Raw genomic sequence first — 14,894 nt, forward strand, 5'->3', positions numbered from 1 at the left:
TTTCATGACATGTTTGGTTGCACAATTCAGGAATTGAATTGAGTCAATTCCAATGAATCAGCCAAAATCCATATATGATGGATTTCATCATTTTTAGGAATGGAAGACGGAATTGAATTCCATTCTCCCATATCAAATTGTCCTTACAAACCCTATACTTATTAAAGGGTATTTTGGTCATTTAACAAATTATTCTACCCATTTATAGATTCCGGAATAGATCAACTTATAAACATATAAAGAAGACTCTATACAAACTATAACACTTACCCAATCACAATTATTTAGTTTATAAACTGTTTATATTCTACGATGGACTACAACAATTAATATACAAAAAGCAAAAAAGAAAACACCCAATAAAACATTTTCAATGTATTACAAAGGGGTAGGGAGGGGTAACCCACCCCCATAAAAATGGAAAAAGAAAGAAGAAAGAATAACAAATTTGTCCAAGTAAAATTTATTTACAGATACATGCACAAAACCTTTAATTTAATTTTCACAAATCATCGATATCACACACCACTTACCCTTCAGCTCATCAAGCCTTTGGTGGCTCGGTTAGGGATACTTCCTCTGCCTTGACTGGGGTGGTTTCCGGTGTCTTCTCAACCTCCACCGCCTCCACCACCACCTCTTATTTCTTCTCTTTCTCCACCACAATCTCCTTCTCTTTGCTGGTTGTTTCTTCCACCCGAGCTGCTGCTTCTGGTGCTGCTTCCGGTGCTGGTGTAGCCTCTCTTTTTTCTCTTCAACTACTATGAATGTTGACACCTTCTCAAAAACAAAGAAGATGGGTCCCTTCACCAAGGTTGCGCCGAATTTACAACAAGCTTCATCAACTAGTTCCGATCAAGGAAATTCTAACACAATAAAAAAATACAAAATTTAGTAAATTAATCATATTAATGAGAGATTGCATGTTTAAAGTAAATTATTTTAGTTTGCAGTTTACCTATTTTAGAGAGTTCTTCAAGGAACTTCTCAACACCAGTAAAGACCTTTTTCAAGGCGCCCTCTTTCTTCTCCTTCACCACTATCTGTTCCCATATTCAGTAAAATTCGTTATATTTTTTGCTAATATTATTCTAATAATAAATGTTTCAAGAAAAATAGAAATATATGGAAATTTGAAACTCAATAATTGAGTTCAATTATGAGTGTCATTGTCTTTTTATTATAGCTTATATATTAAGTAGTTGCAAAGCATAACTTGATTTTTCTTTTATTTAATTATGTAATAGTTGTTCTTTTATAGGTATAAAAAATGAGAAATTTAAATATCTAATTTAAGTGAAAGCAAGTTAGTTATCTAACTATAGACCGACCTTGATTTCATCAGCAGAAGCTTCATAGATTTCAATGACTTTAGCTTGGAGTTCACTCTTCTTTTCTTCAAACTCTTTGATGTAATCCTTCTGAATATACATGTGAATTATTTTAAATATGAAAATCTGTTATAAGAAATCAATAAAAATTAATCATAGATACTAATTAACAAAAAAGAAAAGATACCTTTGAGAGCGCAAGTGTGTTAATTCCAGATGAATATGAAGTTGAAGATGGGATGAATTTTGTAATTGAGTGGTAAGCTTTGTGATCATAGTTATGCCCTTCAAATCATGTCATTGTATCTTCCTTTGTTATATTTAATCTTTTTGCTTGTATATATATATATATATATATATATATATATATATATATATATATATTTCATGTCCTCTATTTCTTATCTCATATTTTCCATATCTAATTGTATTCCCCCTTTCTCCATTTTCGTCCAATAATATTAACTGATTTAAATTAAGAGTTCAAGTTTATTAATAAGGTGTATATCTTCATTGAACAATTTAATTCTTGTGCAAAAATATATAATTATATAGTTAAATTCTTGAGAAGCGAAACACCCAAACATAATCCAAAACCAATACATAATGAAAAGTATCAAAATCACTATATGAAGTTCTATAAATTACAAATTCAATTTTAAAGGACCTAATTATCCACACACATACCTGCTTCGGCATCAGCAGACCGATTTCAACATTTGTTGAGGTTTTTTAAATTTGGTATGCTAAGTAATCAAACACCTGGGGTGCGAAATCATAACTTTAGACAAATGTTGCCTTTGATTGCTTGTTTCTCAGGAGAATATGATGTTTCAGATTTTCAAACAGATTTTTTTATCCTTTTAAGTTCAAATAGAGTGACGAAGTATGGGTATAAGAAGTTAGCTTGACCTTTTAAGTTCATAAAGTTTTGTGAACTTAATACGAAGGCAACAAGCAACGGACCAATGTCGTCTCTATTATCGTGGTATCCTCTTCTTCTGATTAAGAAACAAAAATTTCAGCATCAGTAGCAAAAATTGAATAGGTTCCAAACAAACAAAAAAATAGGTAAAACAATAGGAAAGCAAAATATAATTACACCAAAATAAGAATGTAAAAATACACAGAAAACCTGGAATAGAAACCGCACAACCAAGTTTGAGCACAAACCTGAAGGAGGCAACAACGAAAGTGTGGAATAGAAGATGCACAACAAAGTGTCACCGAATGTCAGCAAGTCAGCGATCGGGTAAGAGTATCAGTTGTGGTTCACAATCCAAGATTGAGGGGTGAGAAAGGATGAATCGGAATAGTAGGGTAGAAATTATGTGAAATCATCAATTACCTTTGATAAATGCAAAATTAGTTCAATAATCCGATTACCCCCCGCACAATTCATGAAGGTCACCCACTTTGGGTTCTTCAACTTGATTTATGTGGCACAAATAGAAACCCATATCCGACCATTATGCTCTTCTTCATCTCATCGTCCTCTCAAATCATCATGCCCTGAAACAAAAAATTTCATGGAGGGGGTGACCAAAAAATACCAAATACATAAGGCGGTGGAGAAGACTGGGTGGATTGCATATCAAAAGGATCGAATGCCCATAAAACAACATATGCCCAGTATAACAAAACCAATATAAAAGAAGGATCATTTCTGCCAAAAAAACCATCAACTTTCACTATTCCTAACTTTGGACAATTTTATATATATATATATATATATATATATATATATATATATATATATATATATATATATATATATATATATATATATATATATATATATATAGGGTTAGGATTAAATGTGAATTCTAAATATTGTGTGAATGTGTGACCAAATTATGATCATTGGATTAAAAAAAATTAATGACTATGATTTTAGGGTGCATTGTATTAATGTAGGATAACAATTACTATATAATTACAATCAACTAATCCTAAGGTTATTAAAGAGTAATTATGACATTTTATTAAATGAGATAAAAGAGAAGTAAATATATTAAATATATTAACAGAATCCATATTATTATTTTTAAAACCAAATCAAAGAAAATCACGTATTGAAAATTGTGCAATATTTTTTTATACGATAATCACAAAGAACGAAATAGATTTCATTCTTTAAAAAATTACTTAGTTTTATAACATATTTCTTTCTATAATAATTAGACGATTTCACTATTAGTTTTAAAAACTATTAACAAAATGTTTTTATACAATGTTTAGAAAGTAGAAAATTAAAGAATCGGACGGTTTGATTCTTTAAAAACTCAAGAATTTACTTGAAACTTATTTCATTTTTTAAGAATCACATTTCATTATTTAAGAATGCATTGACTAATAAATATTTGTGAACTACTGTCATAAAACTAGTGCTATATGTGAAAAAAAAATCATTCTTTTTGAACGATCCATTAATATTTTATAACATATTTTTTTTAAAAGTATATGTAATATTCTTTTTATATAGATTCACCAAAACTATAGACCAACTCAAAATTCTTGAAGAATAGAAAAATATTATTTTTACAAATAAAAATATGTTACAGTATGTAACATAATCTTGAAGAATATGCAATAAACTAATATATTCTTTATATGAATTCCGAAAGAATGAGCATTCGATTCGGCACTATATCTGAGTTTTAGTCACTAACTTTCTTGATACATATATTAAAGAATTCAATTTAAACTACTTACTAAAATTATATGAGTGAAGTTAAATGAAATGAGTTACAATAATTATAAGATTATAACTGAAAATGCATTTATTGATTTATATGTTAATTAGTATCATACCTTATTTAAATGATTTGTCAAAAATTGGTTATACAATCACACAATATATAGTGTTTATATATGAACCTAACTCCCCTCTCTCTCTCTCTCTCTCTCTCTCTCTCTCTATATATATATATATATATATATATATATATATATATATATATATATATATTCAAATTTGCTAAAACCAAGATGTTGTTAAAGATTTTAAACATATTAATATTATTGGTGTGCAATACAAGATTATTGCAAAATTATTCACTAATAGATCAACTAAGGGGTCGTTTGATAGATCCTGGCTTGGTTAGAGCTGACTGAGTTAGAAGTTGACTGAGTTAGAGTTTCTGACTGAGTGAACTTATGAATGAAACTTGTTGTTTGATTTTGCATATGATAGTATAAAATAACTATATTACCCCGAGACATCATTTTTTATAATAATTCATTAATTATTTAACATTTAATTTATAACATTATATTTTTAATAAATACATTCACCCTATAGTAAAAAGTAAATAAATTAAAGATGTAAAATTTGATAAACATTGTTGAATGATCACATGGAAACACAAATCAAAATAACACCTCAACTCCATATTAAATTCAAGAAAAAAAATCAGATATTAACAACACAACACAAGCTTTTGATTAATTTTTAAGTTTTCATGACTCGTGAGTTGCTATTGGCATTTGTTCCCCTTAACAAGTGTTTGGTAATCTGTCAAACCCTCGTTCTCTATCCTGTTTGTTCTCCACCCATCGAAGTGAAGCTTTCTTAAGTACTTACAGTGCTTAGCAATGAAGATAACCCACATATTTGTGCATTACGTTGTCTTGACGATGTGTAGAATTTCCAACTTGGAACAATTAGAGAGGGATGAAAGCTCAACATCTGTTACCTGTAGCCTCTTCGGATGAACTTCAACCAACAACTATCTGCAGTCTCCATCGCCTCTAATAACCTATCCCAATCGCTTAAGCATCTGAGCAATTTCAACGTCTTCGGTTGTTGGAGAAGCAGAGATCGGCGATGCAGAGGCCGTTGAAGAGAAAGGTCGTTCAAAGCGTGTTAGGGGATTATGGCTAAGGAGGGGCAAAGGAGTTTGAGCAATCTGTTTGGAGTCGTCGTTGGAGGAGGGCTGATCGATGGTGACGATGAAGGAAATGTGGGCGATTGGAAGGAACGAGGTAGGAAGATGAAGAAAATACGACCAAGGTTAGAGAAGTAGAAGGGCACGCGAGGGGAAAGATGGCTTCTGGTCTCAGTCAACTTTTTTTTTCATGACTGGGTAAGAGGCCAATGGACCGTGTCAATGGGTTATTTACTTGCATCAAACAAACTTACCGGACCGAGTCAAACCATCATGTCTGACCGGACCCAGTCAAACCCAAATCAAACAGCCTCTAAGGTTTTTAGTTAGTTGGAAAACAATCAAACATTATGTTTTTGTAAAACGTAGATAGATTTTGAACGGGTCATTGTTAACCGCTATGCATACAACGGTGGCCTGAGTCGCAACTATAGTATTGTTGTTATAGAATGGTCTCCAAAAAATGTCGTTGTCAAGAAAATAAAAGATATGTTTCCCCATTTTCTTCCTCAAATGTCAAAAAGATATGTTATGGTAGAGAGACGGTGCTGGTGGTCTATGTGGGCTTAAATAATAATAACAAAAAAATAAACTAAATGAAAGAAAAAAAAAATGAGTATATTTAAAGATAAATTAGTCGTTTCAAGTTTCGCCTACACCATATTAAAAAATAATAATAATAATAATAAATAGGTTTACTGATTACTAAAAAAAATTACCGTTTCGAACTTGTGGTGCTAATGAAACATTTTTATTTGACAAAATCAAAAGAAATTCGAAAATCATATGGCCAAATTTGTATTTTTTCTTAAAAATAAATTCATTAGAAAAAAAAAACACTCGCATTTATTGATAAATATTCCATTTTGACACAAATATTTTGATTACTTATTTATTTTTATTTTTTAGCAACAGACAATCTTTATGTCGATGTATGTCGACTTGAAGCATAGATAAACTCTATTTAAAAAACATTTCATATTAAATAACCACTACTAGATTATATTGAGATAATTATTTTCCTATTTGATACCAACGAGGAGAGCTATATACCAATTATAATCTTAGAATCTTTGGATGCTATTATGGTAATGAAGACTTTACTTGACATGTGACGGTAGTAAATGCCCAATTAATACCAATTAGCAAGTAAAAGATAATTATATTAGTTATTGAAAATTTCAATGGGTTGACTTTTAAAAATATCAAAATAATAAAACTTAAAATACGTAATTAATTATAATGATAATACTATTCTATGATATGAAAGTTATGAAAATATATATATTTACAAATAAGAATAATAACGAAATGGTCTTGAAATGGTCTTTTGTCGAGCGGTATGTGTCTTGGAAATATGTCTTTCCCACAAGATTGAAGGTTGAGATCTTCTCTTATAGTATGATTTAAAGTGTGTGACTTAGCCATTATAAAAAACAAATAATAATAATAATATTATTATTGTGCTACACAAAAATAATATTTTAAATCTAATTTTATATCTAGAAATGGTTGTTAGTTTTATATCGACATATTAAAGTTAAGAAGAGGCTGAAATGAAGATACTAGATAAAATGAATACGTCAAGGCACTATTTTTATTATTTTGTTAGGCATCTTGTATATATTATGTTATAATATATGAATAATCATATGTTAATATTCATGTAACACCCCAAAAATTTTAAACGTTTTAAAACTTTATGGTTTAAACAAAATCATTAAAGGTATTAACCTACGTTTAACAAAAAACGGTTCAATAAAAACATTTATGATTAAAATATTGGATGTTATCGTTATACATCATACAAACCAAAACATTCAAATAAAAATTACATTGATATCATTTAAAAATGACTTGATGAGTTCCACTTCATTCTATATCTCTTAACTATATATTTCATCTATCATCTCTTCTCCTTAAATGCAACATGACATAAATGACATTAAAAGAGACATGTAAGACGCAAATGTATCGTGAGCTACGCGGGTTTGTGATCCAAAACATTTATCACATTTTCATTAAAAACATTTCATATTTGCAAGACCTATTTCAAATATACAATTTCTACAATTCGTTCCATATCAAAACATTTCATTAATGATAACATATTTCAAAATACATTTATTTACATGTTCCATTCATTCTTTCATTAATGGCTAATTCTGGTGTTAAACTGTTGTCATTTTTATATTTAAGGTTTACGTCCAATAAAGGAAACACTCCCAAGTGTAAACCAAGGTGGAAAGAACAAATCAATCCACCAAGGCATCATTTCCATTAGGACATCTACTCCGCGGCGGGGAATGTACCATCCTAGTAGATTCATCTAGTGCCTTTTATGAGGTATCATTGCCTCGACAATTTTCATTGTTCCTTTACATTCTTTCCATTTTAGTTTCTTTTTAGCTTTCACTTTCCACGTTATCAATACTAATATCATCATTTATAATAGCATAGGTTATTAGGAAGATATATTTTGAAAAGACACATTTCACATATTAAACATTCGTTCTTTCAAAATATTCTTTGCTTTCAAAATATTTTTACTTTCGAGGTATTATTTCAAAACATTGTTTTCAAACAACGTTTAACACTTTCATTTAAAAACATTTCATATATCAAAGCATTGCATTTCATTATCATAAAATCATTTTGCCATGTACCCAAAAGTGGAAAAATATCAATATGTTGTAACATCCCAAAATTCAAGACCAAAAATTTCATTTTTAATTTAATAATTATAAAACCATTGTCTGAAAACATCATAGAATCAACTCATATCAAAACCAATGTATCCATAATCAAAACAAGTCATGACAAAACAATATCAAAGTAAAACTCCCAAAGATCTCATGTGCGGAAAATGTAGTGTGATGCGCGACGATCATGCCAACTCCAAAACTGAAAAATGTAAGCACAAAGCTTAGTGAGTTCCCCCATTATACCATATAATAACATACGGCAAGGCATATCTGGGTGCCCAACCTACGTTGTCAGGCATATCTGGGTGCCCAACCTACCCTGCCAGGCATATCTGGATGCCCGACCTACCCTCCAGTTTATCTCAACCGGTTACCAGGACTATTTCACCCCTACCACTACCACATAATACATAACATAAACATATTGTCAGGCATATATGGGTGCCCGACCTACCCTCCGGTTTAGCTCAACAAGTTACAGGGTCTAATCCACCCCTCCTACCACTATCACATAATATCATATCATACTAGCACATAAATCATAACAGATAGTGGCATACCAGACAATTATCACAAAGACAATCATCTTAACTATAATCAGCTACTAGTGGTCCGACATTGGTGCCTTCGACCCACTTCTACTAGAAGGTAACTCACCTCAAATGTTGTAAAGTAGATGGGTTGTCCTCGGCTCTAAAATCAACCCCACTCAAACTCCTACACATAACATATTTCCTTTAATTACCCTTTCATACTCATAAACCCCTAAGGGTCGACCTTGGTCAAAGTCAACGTCATCATTTTGGTCAAAGTCAACATTATGAGTTGACTCAACTCGCCGAGTCCCATAAATCATAAACCCTAAAATAGCAATCTAACTCGTCGAGTTCTTTCACGAAATCGTCGAGTTCCTCCTATCAACAGAATCGGGACTTTCCCACTCAACTTGTCGAGTCTATCCTTAAACTTGTCGTGTGCTTTCTATTACAGAATCGGGGCACTTCGACCCAACTCGTCGAGTTCCTCTATGAACTCGTCGAGTTCTTCAGTCTGTTAAGTTTTCTTAATGTATTAAGCCATTATTCTTCGATTCTAAGTCGCATACTCCAGATTTGGGTCAAATACACCTCTGGGAGGGTAAAGTTTCTGACTTTACCCATTAAGACCCATCCTAGAAGAAATGATCCCTAACTCTAGCTCAAAATGGCTTAGTTCCAACTTCAGAAACCATCAAAACTTTAATATAAGCCATAGGATCATAGATATGGACTCTAGGGACAGTTTGGTCATGTAAAGTTCTTATCTTTACTTGCATTTATAGACTACTTGTCTCAAAAGGCCAAAAAGATGGTCCACAAGTTGCATGGGACTTCCATGACCATAAAGTTGGCACCTTTATATCATAAAGTCCCCTATAGAACCTAGATTTGAAAGGTTTGCCCCCATGGGACGTCCAAGTCCCAAAGACCAACATTCTTGGACCAAAATATGGAGAAAACATCCTAAACCTATATGTGACATCCCAAATTCACGGCCAGAAAATACCGATTTAATTTATGCTTTTAAAATAATTTCAGAGTAATCATTTGATTAAAAGAGTTGCGGAATTTGTTCCCAAAACACAATATGATAAAATAAAGTTTATCAAAGCATTTCTTAAGGAAATATATTTTCATATATAACAAAACTCGGGATGTCATGTTCCGATACAGACCAAAAGCATAAACAGCATATTATAAGTCTTACAACGGTTATTTACAACTACAGGCCTGTAAACAAAATAACTTGATGATTCATCCAACTTATGCTCTTGCGCCACTACCTGTAATACAAATAAAACTAAGTGGGTCAGGCTTGGGAGCCTGGTGAGCATATAGGGTTTTCAACCCACAATAAATAATTATATTTAATTTCACCAACCAACAATAACCCGATTACCCATTCTCGTTATCCTCACTTTACGTCCCTAAAACAACAACTATCACAAGGGACCTAGTCTAAGGATTTTCATCGGGACGGATATTACTGCAAATGGGTTTCCTCAACAATAGATGTCCTAAAGGCAACCATGAGGGGGACAAAGTACACCGGTGAACACATTGTTCACAACACCTACAGGTTATACTCAAATAGGGTGTATCCTGGTCCTTGACCATCTCAGTCCTCACTAACGACCTGATCAAGCTATATTTTTACCTCACGGCAAACCTACTGCCATATGTTATGATTGAAGATCACCATCAGTGCAATCCCACAGGGCTCACTCCCAAACTCAGAGACCGAAATCTCAACACCTCTTACGTTTCCCACAAGAAACGGAAGTAGCATCACTCGGGTCACAGAAAGTGACATCTCCACTATCGGCCAATTGCCCAGCCCAGACCGTATTCTTCCATAACGCACCAACCCTGCTCAATTCTGAGCCTTGAGACTGTACTGTCATATCACTAATAACGCCTCGGAGTTAACTCAATTTCCCTCTCAAGGGATGCTCCACCAGAACTCGTTAATCCTGGCCTTCTGGCCCCACACCCTTTCACATCCGACCTCAGTCTAGACACTCACCACGGAATAACCGGTAAAAACAGAAGCACTAACCGCCACATATCATGGTACCTGAACCATGTGGCCACCCCTTGATTTGCCATGAATCATGGTGCTCGAGCCATGTTCTCTCTTCTCAATCTGTCTCAAATCATGGTACTCGAACCATGACATCGCCTTCCGACCTGCTACCAATCATGGTACTCGAACCATGACATCATCTCTCGATCTGCTACTAATCATGGTACTCAAACCATGACATCATCTCTCGATCTGCTACCAATCATGGTACTCGAACCATGACATCATCTCTCGATCTGCTACCAATCATGGTACTCGAACCATGACATCATCTCTCGATCTGCTACCAATCATGGTACTCGAACCATGACATCATATCTCGATCTGCTACTAATCATGGTACTCGAACCATGACATCATCTCTTGATCTGCTACCAATCATGGTACTCGAACCATGACATCATCTCTTGATCTACTACCAATCATGGTACTCAAACCATGACTTCATCTCTTGATATGCTACCAATCATGGTACTCGAACCATGACATCATCTCTCGATCTGCTACTTAGAACCTCTGGAATCCTCCCTGCATCGAGTATGGGTCCTCTGCTTTCAGTAGTACGGGCCCATACTACCTGCCACATCTACCCATACTCTCTACACGGACCATCCCAGATTCCCTAAGTAGCTGCTCAACCTTCTCAATTACCAATATTAACTCGCGCTGCTCACTCCCCATCGAATTACTCCACTCTGTCAGCTTACTCATTTGACTAAGGTCACTTCCTAGGTTCTTACACTTCTTTGCCATCAGCTGCTAAGAGACTCCTTATGATGCCAGTCATCTACCTCCTGAATATTATCACATTCACTTGGTAGCCGACTCCCATCATCGAGAATCCCACAAAGCATGAAGCAAGCAACATTCGGGCATCGAATAACCACGTATAACCCACTCTAGGTGATAAATCCACTTGCTCTACTCGTACTCAAAAGGTATTACTGAACTCTGCAACTTTACCCCTTGCGAGCATCAAGCTACTCTCCCGATATGTTCCACAAATGCTTATCTAGGTATCTCTCCTAGATTACTCCCCTACTCTAATCCCTCTCCACAAGGATTCCTGCTGGATACTCTCACTCAGCACATACTCGAAAGTGCATCACAGATAACAACAACTCCTAGGCAAAGGCATCACAAATCAGGCCACTTTAGTCCTAAAATATGAAATACCAAGCCTATCTCTAGCATGCATAATATCTCATAACATATTTCATAACACAAAAGTAAGGGTATTTTGGGAAATCACTGTCCAGGCTCTGGCTGATTGTACACACTGCTCCTTCTCGTTATTCTCTTTGAAACTCTTGCTCGTTTTTAGAAAATCATTTCTTATGAAAATTTTCTCAAATCCTCAGTTTGAGTCCAGATTTACCCGAAGGTGCATCCAAATCCCTCAAACCAAAGCCCTGATACCAACTTGTAACAACGTAAATTTCAACACAAAATTTTCATTTAAAATCATATAACCATCATATCACATTTTATAAAAACTCGTTTATTGGTTTACAAAACACAATCCCTTATTAATCACTCAAATATCCAGGATCCTCGAAATATAATTCATTCTCTGGTGTGTACAATCAATCCAGTGCCGTCCCGAGATATTGAGAGAAACTTGAAACACAAAACACATAACACTGTAAGCACGGAGCTTAGTGAGTTCCCCAAAATACCCCATACAACACATATTAGCCACTTGAGGCTATAACTCTGTTTGACTCTCTGGTCAATGTGTCTCAGTGGGACCCTCCAATCCCATAACTTTGTGGACCCTCTGGTCCTAACCCTGCGGATCTCCCGGTCCTAACTTTGTAAACTCTGAAACATACATAACATAATTCACATAGAAATAATGCAGTGTATCACATCATATAAATGGCATACAAAATACTCTGTCACATAACTCTGATTACCACTCTAGGTAAAGTATAGTGAGAAGACTCACCTCGGATGATTTTGGATATCCTTTTGTGCTCGATAACCCGACCTAGTCTCCTCCTATCAAAATGATAACATCTCTAATCAATACTTTCTGTTGTCCTCATCTGTGACATCCCCAAAATCACGGCCAGAAAAGACCGGTTTGTTTATGCTTTGTTTAAAAATCAGAGTTACATTTTAAATGAAAGTGTTGCGGAATTTGTCCCAAAACAAGATATGATAAAGATTTATCAAAAGCATTTCCATAGAAATGTATTTCATTAAAAGACTTGGGATGTCATGTTCGTACAGATCAAAAGCATAAACAGTACAATATAAGCTTTACTACATTATTTCATATCTACAGGCCTATATCCGTAATCCCTCGTCCAAAACATCACATCTATGCTCATGCGCCACTACCTGTAATACATAAAACTGAGTGGGTCAGGCTTGGGAGCCTGGTGAGCACATAGGGTTTTCAACCCACAATAAATAAGTTTATTAATTTCATCAATCAACAATAACCCGATTACCCGTTCCCGTTATCCTCACTTTACGTCCCTAAACACCTATCATAAGGGACCTAGCCTAAGGATCATCATCGGGACGGACACTACTACTAAGGGGATTCCTCAGCAATAAATGTCCTAAAGGCAACCATGTGGGGGATGGAGTACACCGGTGAACACATCGTTCACAAACACCTACAGGTTGCGAGCCTGCTAGTGTTCCACTGGACTGTCTAGAAGAGTCCGTGGTCGTCATCCATACTCCGCTAGATGACAGAAACAACAACATCAACATCGAGGCCTCTCATCATTTTATCACACATCAGCTATTACATCTACCCATGTTTTACCCCAACATTTTCGTAGATATAAAATACATATACAGTTTAAATCATTGAAAACATGTATAACAATGTTCATCCAGCATAGATAGCAAGTATTCAGATAATATGCACACATAGCACGTAATTTATATAAAATACTTCATATCTATGTGTAAGCTGAAAGTAACTATGCACTCACCTGGTTAGGTGGTGACTCAGCACTCGGACAGCGCTTCGATACTCTCAAAACGATATTCCTTCGATAAAACCTAGTATCGATACCACTAGGGTTTAGTTTAACGATAACCGCGACAAATTAATTAGTCCGAGTATTATTAAGTGTTAATAATACTCGATATAACTCATAATAATAGCCCAAATAATTATTTTAAGGACCTAATAACATTCCTATAATTATTTGAAAGCTATATTAAAAATTGCGTAAGCGTAGCACACTTACAGCGAATTTTATCGAGAACCGGGACTTGATTGGAGCAACGTTTCGAAACCGAAAAACTCCTTTTTCTCGGGACTCCGGGAGCCTCGGGGCTTCCCTAGGGTGCTAAGGGGCTTAACTAGGGTTTAGAGGTGTTTTGGGGTTGTGGAGAGAGAAAGAAGTTAGAGAGAGAGTGAAGAAAGGTGTGAAAAATGAAGGAAAATCGGCCCCTTTTTATAGCCCTGCGAGGCCTCGGTACGCTGGGCGTACCTCGGACCTACGCGGGGCGTAGTCATCGGATAAGAGCGCCACCTCGGACCAGCTGGCTAGCACTCCGGAAGAGATAAGGGCGAGGGTACGCGGGGCGTACTGGCTTCGGACGCGGAGCGTACAGCGAGGGCAGGTGTCATCATCCGAAGCGCATTCCTTCATCAGCGATGGGCGGCCCAGATGCAGCCACGTCATCAGCCTCGCAACAGACTTCGCATTTTCATACTTCAACTTTAAAAATTCGTAACTTTCGCGTACGACCTCCGTTTTCGACGTTCTTTATATCCACGCGAAGGTGGGAACGTACTCTACAACTTTCGTTTAGACTCCGTCGACTAATTTTGGCTCAATTTTAAATTTTATATTATTAACGGGCCGGGACACGATTGGTCCATTAAATCCTCATAACTTCTTCATCCGACATCCGTTTTCACCCATCTTTTTCTCGTTACGCTACCCTTAACGAGATCTTCGATTCTCGTTCAGGTCGTGTCGGCTAAAAACCGCTCGATCTAATATTCGAATTTCGGGCTGTACACTACTATTCCGAAACTTCGAAAAATCATAACTTCTTCATACGAAGTCAGATTTGGGCGTTCTTTTTATCGATGTTCTTATTTTAACATATTCTACGACTTTCGTTTAGATCACTAAGGCTAAATCTTGCTCTATCGTAAATTCACTATTTACGCTTCCCGGTGTCGTGCCGGTTTTACCGTAAAACTTCGACGGGTCATAACTTCTTCGTTATAACTCAGATTTCGGCATTCTTTATATGTACGGAAACCTTGAGACATATTCTATAGCTTTATGTAGAGATATCGGGATTATCTTAAACTTTAATTTTGACGCTTATTTTTATTATTTATTATACAT

The 14,894-nt window shown here is 35.0% G+C and overlaps 1 pseudogene; it reads right to left on the bottom strand.

Moving 5' to 3' along the window:
• Window positions 1–428: 428 nt before the first annotated feature.
• Window positions 429–5,079, bottom strand: LOC111881283 (plasma membrane-associated cation-binding protein 1-like; annotated as a pseudogene).
• Window positions 5,080–14,894: the final 9,815 nt, after the last annotated feature.

This window comes from Lactuca sativa, chromosome 9, assembly GCF_002870075.4.
Source record: "Lactuca sativa cultivar Salinas chromosome 9, Lsat_Salinas_v11, whole genome shotgun sequence".
NCBI lineage: Eukaryota > Viridiplantae > Streptophyta > Magnoliopsida > Asterales > Asteraceae > Lactuca > Lactuca sativa.